This window comes from Phaenicophaeus curvirostris, chromosome 15 (genome assembly GCF_032191515.1).
Source record: "Phaenicophaeus curvirostris isolate KB17595 chromosome 15, BPBGC_Pcur_1.0, whole genome shotgun sequence".
Taxonomy (NCBI): Eukaryota; Metazoa; Chordata; class Aves; order Cuculiformes; family Cuculidae; genus Phaenicophaeus; species Phaenicophaeus curvirostris.
The window spans coordinates 3,613,259-3,621,957 of record NC_091406.1 but is presented as its reverse complement, the minus strand read 5'-3'; positions in this window follow the sequence as shown (position 1 = coordinate 3,621,957).

Below are 8,699 nucleotides of genomic sequence, written 5' to 3'. Positions count from 1 at the left end.
CTTCTAACCACCACTTGCCCAGGGAGTCGTGCCAATCAGGAGAAGTCTTTGGTGACTGGAAGAAGGGTAACGTTGTGCCATGTTTTAAAAGGTTAGAAAAGACGACCTTGGGCACCATCGACCTGTCAGGATTTGATGGGTGGGCTGTTTGATGGATAAGGAATTGGCTGGATGGGTGCATACAGAGAGTAGTGGTCAATGGCTTGATGTCCAGATGGAGGTCTGTGACAGGTGTTGTCCCTCAGAGATACGTAGTGGGACCAGTGCTGTTTAATATCTTCGTCAGTGATGTAGACAGCAAGATTGAGTGCATGCTCAACAAGTTTGCAGATCACAACAAGCTGAGGGGTAGAGTCGTCACACCAGAAGGACAGGACATCATCCAGAGTGACCTGGACAAGCTGGAGAAGTGGGCCTGTGTGAACCTTATGAGGTTCAACAAGGCCAAGTGCAAGGTCCTACGCCTGGGTTGGGGCAATGAACAATATCACAGAGTTTGCAAGACCATACTTCAAAACACCTAAATTTCCCTTCCATGTTCCCCAAAACTGTTCCACAAATTTTGCTGCCTCAGCCACCTGTGAAGGCAAACACCGGGTCCTAAAGGCCGTACCTGTAAGTGGGTGATAATGATTAAATGCATTTGTCTTCCTTTTGAATACCATAGCCTTCGTTTCTAATTGCACTATATTGCTGAAAATACCTTGTGGTCACTGGGGATCTTTATGTCTTTGTGCTTTCCTTTCTGTCATATTTTATTTAAGATAGGATGTCAGGTGTATGGAAGCACAGCAAAATGAGAGTGAGATTTTTTTTTCTGCCAGTGTGGAACAATCTTATCTCTCACAGACTGATTTGTATCCTGCCTGAAGTCGAAGTCAGACAGATCTCTTTTCTCTCCCACAGGCTGCTTGCACAGTCAGAAGTAGGCTGATCATTATCGGTATCTCTTAGGTCATGATTTCCCTCTTATTTTGTTCTTTTACAATTCCAATTTTGTGGGGAATCAGGGGGAACTCCCCTCACTCCTGGGCTTTTTGTTGACCCATTACCCCTGGAAAATATTTACTTAGTCTAAAAGTTATCAAGCAAAAAATGCAATAAACAAATCAAGGACATCTATTTCCTTGTGAAGCCTCTTGATGATGCTGTTTCTGACATGAGTAAAAAAAAATCTCACTGATATTTTACATGGAAAAGTATTTTTAATGTAGTTTCTTACTTACTGTCACTTCTAGATTATAAGCTGATACAAGCTTAGTATTGTTTCATGTATTGGATTTAAGATAGCGGAAACAATTCAGGCAGGTTGCTCATTTTTAAGCATCTTTGATTTTTTAAAGGCCATATGTGAATCAGAAGAAAAGACCATTATGGCAATCATCTATTTGTTGTGTCAGTGAAGCATTTTGCCTTTTCTGTATACCCCATTCCCTCCTTTGGTTGGCCAAGCCATTCTGCTGCTGCTGAGCTGTAATCCAGTGTGTATCTCAAAAGGAGAAGGCAACATTTGTCTTGTATTTCCTAACAGCAGTGTGAACATTCAAGATTATTTACTGGAGTTCTTGGAAGGCAACAAAGGTTACTGTTTGAACTGGTGCTTGGTGTGCAGCTTCCACCACAGAGCATGTGCCCATGAAGATGTTGTAATTTATTCAACACCATGGTTGCTTCCATGAAAGATGCACATAAGAGTCCTGGGATTTTTAAGTTCTAACTTTTGGAGATTTTTTAATTTGTTAAATCAAATGTGGGAGACCAATAGAGAATTTGGGAAGGCTATAGCCAGCTGTGGACAGGTATAGGCTTATCTGGGAGGAAAACAGGTTGGAAATGGTAGTTACTTTGTCTTTAGTCTTCCCAGTAGCACGATCTGATGTTATGTGTGCTGTAATTTGTGTCTTGGCAGTGTTTAAGCCTGACATGTGTTGAGCTCTGCAAGCAAACGTTATCCGTCTTCAGACAGTTGTAAAATGCACTGTTGGTGAGAAATGAGTTCTCTGTCTCACCAACCTCTAGTTTCCTTACTCTTCTGTAAAACTAGAGGAGTGAATCTTGTCCACGTGCCTCAGGAGGGTGTTGTGAGGATTAGCCGGATAAGATCAGTTTTCTTAAACAAATATGTAAAAGTGCTTTTAAATACCTTGTGTGATTTATTACTGGGAAGCATTTGAATGGCAGCCCAGCGCTTCTCCTTTCCGTAGCATGTCATATTCCAGACTTGTTCTTACAGGGGCGTAAGACACTTGGGCAAAAACAAGAACATGCCACATGGGACAATTCTAGTCCCTGAAAAAATACCTTCTAGACCAGTGTTTGTCTATGTGTTTGCCGTTTTACAAGAGCATGTAGTGATAGGACAAGGGTTAACAGTTTTAAGCTGAAAGAGGGGAGATTTAGATTAGATATTAGAAAGAAATATTTTACAGTGAGGATGATGAGGCACTGGAACAGGTTGCCCAGAGAAGCTGTGGCTGCCCCATCCCTGGAGGTGTTCAAGGCCAGGTTGGATGGGGCTTTGAGCAACATGGTCTGGTGGAAAGCACCCCCTGCCATGGGGTTCCAACCCAAATCTTTTTGTGATTTTATGATCCTGTGTCATTGAAAACAGCTTCTTATTATATCATTAACACTGTGTAGAGCTTGGGCTTGTCCTGCAGCTGGTTGTGGAGCTGCGTAAAATCAGGGACAGTGGACTGGAGAGAAGGAGCTTTGGCTCTGCTGCTGTACTCTGCCTTGATACATATTGTAGCAGAGACTCAAGCATACAGAGCTGTCCTAGACAGGTTTCTGAAGACAATAACTTTTTTTAATATCCGTGCTAATAGGTGGATGCCTAACAAAGAATGTGGGTTGTCAAAGCAAGGCAAGTGTGGAACTGCACATACTTGAAAACAAGCATGCACCTTGCTGTGGACACCTGGACAGGTTTGAATGCTTGGAAGAAGTATTCTTTCCTGAAATCACAGTTGATTATCTATTCCCCATTCTAAATCTACTCCATGATATGATCAGCTTGTGCAGACAAGTCATGTGTTTTACCAAGCATCTGACCTTCTTTGACCCCTCTGTCCCTCTTACCCTGTGCCACATCCTCTCCATCAAAGTGTAGTATGACAAGTCTTGCTAGAGAGCTACTAGAGAAAGATAATTGAGATAACAGAAAAAGGTACTTGGTACAGTAATTAAGTCCCTCAATGGATTAGTTTCCTTTTGTTTTCATCTGGCAGTTTCACAATTCTATTGTGAACCAAACTCAGGAGAGAGAAGAGGCCCACTAACATCTGCAGGGTTCCACATCTGCTGAGGGCTGGCTGAAGGGATATTCTGTCCTGCAAGAGACACCCACCCTTCCCACAGGGTTGTCCTTTGTACACATGTTGTACAATGACAGATGGCAGTGGAGGCCCTTACTTCAGGTTGCACAATTCTGCGCTGAATGCTTGAAGCACACAACAATCATTTTTCTCATGGAGATTGCAAACTGAGGCATCAGATGAGTAGGTATTTTGCAGATGTCTCTTCTGCAGTTCAGTAAGTTTGGTTGCTTTGTCAAATTCGGTAAAGAGTTTCCTCTTTACTGTCTTGCAGAACTGATTTGACTGGAAGCTGACTGACTGTATTTTACTCTTCCCAGCTTTGTTGGTTTGAAATGAATTTATGATGTGTCTTTTTGTTTGTGCCGCTATTTCACGTTTACTCTATCTGTTTCATAAATCTACTGAAGTCATTTTGGGAGTAAAAGTATTAAACAAAGAATTTTCTTTCTCCTTGCAGTTGCTGAAAACACACAGTTTAGAGCAGCTGTCTGCTGTCCTCGTACCTGGGAAGTCTTCCTCTCATCTATAAGAATAAGTCATCATTTTGCATATTTTATGCTTGCTACAGATTTTGACCGGACAGAATGCTGGTGAGATGCACACACAAAGATATGGAAATCAGCATCATGGAAACATCACATTAGCTTGGACTTGCATTTGGAAAATATTAAGAAGACTGAATTTGCATATTTGCTGAGGCAGCATTTGGAAAGCTGAGATCTGACATTATGCTAAGTCCTAGCTGCACTGAGATCTGTGGTTGTTAATGAGCCTTTTTCTTCTGTCCAAGGCCATGAGCATGCATAAGGATTCTGCTGATTTGTCATAAATGTGGATGATTTTTCTTTGCACTAGAATAAAAAAAAATCATAGTGACTTAAGAGAAATCTCTCTGGGCTGTATTTTGAGTAGAAAATGTAAGAAGATATGAAAATGTGAGAAAGATTAAATAGTTGTTTTATTTCTTGATTTCATTGGCATAAGCATTACCACAGAAAGAGTCTTTTGTAGTTTAGTATTTGTTATCTTCTTATCCTATTTGAACCAGGTGGCAGAAACACATCAAGAAATGTGTTTGAACTGATACATATAACATAAGTTTAAGTCCTGTCATGTAGTTGTGTCAGATGTATTTTCTATAATTTAATTTTCTCTCTTCCCCCAAGTCCATATTAGTGGAAACCTTAGGAATAATAATGTAGTTCTGAGTGTTTCCATCATGCTTTTGAGCCTGGAAAAATGTTCATTCCATCAATATCAGTCTTAATGCTGAAAAAAGTAAGGGAATTAAAAGCCTTTGTCTGTTCCTTGATACCTGAAAAATCTGTCACAGTCGATGAATAAATGCTGTGGTTGGAGGGCTTTTAAGGTCCTCCATCTCAAAGACCAGCCCTATTACAATGCCTCACCTTTCTGGTTCCTCTCTGAGACACAAAGGAGATGAAATCTGATCTCTCACCTGTTTTGGAATTTCCCTTGTGTGAAGTGCTCTAAGAAATTGCTAGTAAGGCTGGAATAAATGGCCGAGATAAGCATCTCACCTTATATGTTTATTTTTTTTCCAGCAAAGCTTTCTTTTTGCCTCTTTTGTTTCTGTTGAGCTGAATGGAGAGGTGGTAGAGAAGCCTGTCTGAGCTTGTGACACTACAGAAAGATCTTCAAAGCCAGCACTAAATACATCTCAAAAAAGAAATGTTTTTCCACAACACATTGCAGATGCACAAGCCCATTAAGAACTTGTAATTAACCCTAGGTACGGTCTTGGTTTTGCATGTTAAGGTTTTTGTGAATTCTCTGCTACTGACTAGGAGAAAAAATGTGGCCGCAACCTTGCAAGAAAGAAGCTAAGCTGCTTATTCCTGTAGGTATTATCAAAAAACAAAAGTGATGCAGAAAGCAAGCACAGAATTTCTGGTTTGAATCTAAAATCCACAAATATTTCTAGTGACACACAGTGGTGAGGCTGTGTGTTTTGCTGTAGCATCATATGTGAGTGAAATTGTTGGACTGGAGCTTTGCAGAAGCATTTTGACACCCACTGGTATGAAAACAGGATGTTCAAACTTTTCACGAAGTACAAAACTTATAAAATGAAGACTCTTGAGTACTTTTGGTGCTCAGGTAAATTATAGTTTTATTGGTTTAGCAGGTTATTTCAGGTGGGCAATAAATACAATAAATAATTTTTCTGTTCCCCTTATTGAAGAGTTTTGGGAGCTTTAAAGCTTTTTTAGATTTTTTTTTTAAGCTCTAGGTTTATTGATTGCTTGATAAGTTCTCAGGATTTTATTCAAAAATTCCTTCACATCTCCCTTGGTCTTGTACTGGCATTGATCCCCACGTGCCAGGCTCTGTGATGGGAGAAGGAACAAAGATTGGGTTACCAAAGATTATATGAAAAATAAAGGAATATAATATACACTCATAGAGCTAAGCAAGGTTTTAAAAAACAATTCCTAGAGCACTGTTCCTTGAGCAGTAAGTGTAAGCAGGGCTTTTCACAGGCACTAACAAGGTGACAGTTACAGCTGAATTAATTTAAATTAGGCTGTTTTAACCCAGCAAACAGGGTAGACAGAGCAGTATGAGAGGCTGAGTAGGATGAGGGAGGTGGGTCTGTTCATTTTCTAACAATATTCCCCCTTGCAAGTCTGGAGCTACCTTGAAGGAGATGGAGACACTGCAGCATCAGCATCTTCAGTGTCTCATTGAATTACAGAACAGTTCTGCTCAGTATGTAAATAGAGGGTGCTTCATTGCCTCAGAGGAGGTGCCTGGACTCTAGGAAGCTTCCTGAGCATCATCACGAATTTGAACATGCTGCAGGTGACAGTGGGATTTCATGCCCAAGCATCCTTGAAAAAAACGTAGCTTATGCAGAATTAATGCTGCAGAAGAGGATCTCTGCCTGCTTGTCCCCATCCACGCTGCTACTGCACATCTACTCTCCCATTTTATATCATTACTATTTAATGTAGAAACACGTTGTGAGGAAGGAGAATAGAAAAGCAATTTATATTGAGCTCCTCTCCCAGAGACCTGTGCTTAAAGATCCTCATGCTAAAAGGCGTTTGGAGGAGGGAAAGGGCACCCATCTCCCTGCTTCCTCTGCCACCTTTAATTGGTTTCCATTGCCTCGTGCATGTGGCAGCTATCACAGTTGTCTGCTGTGTAAAGCAAGTATTTAAAACATATCTGAAATTAATCAAACACTTAGCTACAAAGATTAAGTTATTAAAAAAAATCATTTCTTTTTTAAAGGCCGACAAAGATATATAGAAAAATAAGAAAAGTCTTACTTCACAGAGTTTCCTGTCCAGTTGAATCTGAAACGTTAGGTTAAGCCTTTCAATTATTGCTTTTGAAGATATGTTGTTTTTCAGCATGTGTTCGGTTCCTTCCACAAAGCATGGCAGTTCGTGGCCAGGCTGTTAAACATCGAAGGCATTAGAAAAAGCTACAATGCAATTTGTGTTTGTCTACAGAAAGAAGATTTCTGTATTCCCTAGCATGGCAGAACTTCCCTATAAAACATATCGTGTTTTGCATTTGATTGAAAATTGATACAAGATTTTGGGGGCAGTTGTGAGACATCCAATAATCATGAATATCATAAGAAAGACCTGCCACACCTCTCCAAAACCTTCCAACCCTAAAAGTAACCTGCTTGAAGTATAGTTTAATCTAATGCTATGTTTCACCATACCTGAGGTGGGGTTTGGATATACCTAGGACTCGGTATCCAAAGCCTGACATCTCTGGCCCGGGTTCACTCAATATTTCAGCAACTAACCATAAAACAAGGGCTTGTGGAAATTTTCAAAGCAAGAACCTTTATTTCTTGACTTAGTCAAGCCCGCTTGGGCTTGACTTCGGAGGACTCTGGGCTTAGTTCTGATTGCACTGATAACAGGGGGACTTGTGCTCCCTTCCTCACCATATTAATCAAGCTCAGTTTTTCTGCTAGGGGGTTATTAAAATCTTTCTCATAACCGAAAGCAAAAGCTGCAAAAGGAGCAACGTAAGCAAACTTAAACTACTGAGCTTCTTTAGCAACTACAGTAGCTTAAAATAAATACTTACCTCAGCAATGGGCAGACATGAACATGACTGAAAATGAAAAGAGTGAGCATTAAAATTCAGCATCGGTAACATTCAACACACAAGCACATTTTTGCATAGTTTCGTGATACTCTCATAAGCGATGTACTCACATTGACAGCTGACTCCCTACAGGGGCAACTTAGAGAACTTTCCTCCTGCAAGAATAACAAGTGAGAAGTCAGTATTTATTATCATCGACTCTACAAGCATGCATTTTTTTACAGAATTAAGGTGCTAAACAGTCACTTACAAGCAGACGTGTTGTAAAGCGGATAATTTCACGGACACTGCATTTCTGTGCATGCACAGAGAGCAGCAAAAAAGAGAAGAGTGTGTATGACAGCATGCTGGCATTCATGTTGAATGCAGTCTGATGGGTGACAGAAGAATAGGACACTCCTTTTAATTGAGTCTTCACAAAATTCCCATTCTAATATGGAAAACCCCAATTATAAAACTGATACTGGGTGCCCACTATTTTTTCCCACTAGCTTGGACAGCATTTTAGAGACATCAAACACGGAATTGAGTCACCTACTGAGTGACTTTTCTTTAGTACTGCGGAAATTCACAACTGCTCCTCAGAAGTGATTAATTTGAACATTATGATATCACAGCCCAACAGGAAACAATGCTTCAAAATCTACGAAAGCATTTTTTTTTCAGATGTGGGTTTTGTCTCTTGTGCTTATGTAATTTACATCTCCATGAAAGCGAAGAGACAATGATGTTCAGCATTGCTGAAGTTCCAGAGGAAACAAAATGATGGGCTAGAAGCTGGCTTCCCCTTGGGTTCAAGGCAGGACCTTTCTCAAAAAAAAGGTTGGTAATGCTGCAGGGGTTTGTTGAGCAGACAGACCAACAGGCAGAGTTGTGGAGTGGTGCCTGGAGAAGTTGTCACGCTGAATTGCAGCTGCCAGACCTGGAGAGCAATCCCGTAGTCCTTGACTGTGATCCCACCTCCGTTGCAAGTGCACTAGTGAGCAGATATGGATCAGGCCCTCCCAAGTGCAAGCACTGCCCGCAGTGTCACATCCCACCTGTTCCCTTGCAAGCAGAAGAGTAGAGGCAAAAATAGTCCTGAGTGACCAAAGCGGTATTAACTTGGAAATTCTCTCAGATGACGCCTCCAAATGACGTTGAGTGTCTGCTAGAGCTTTCTGTGGCCACAGACGTTTTCAGTTTTCAGCAGAGCAAGTGGTAGATTGTCAGATTTCATTGAGATCTCCAGTGTTGACTTTTAAGCTTCCCTCCTGTTTGCCTTAAATCCTGTTA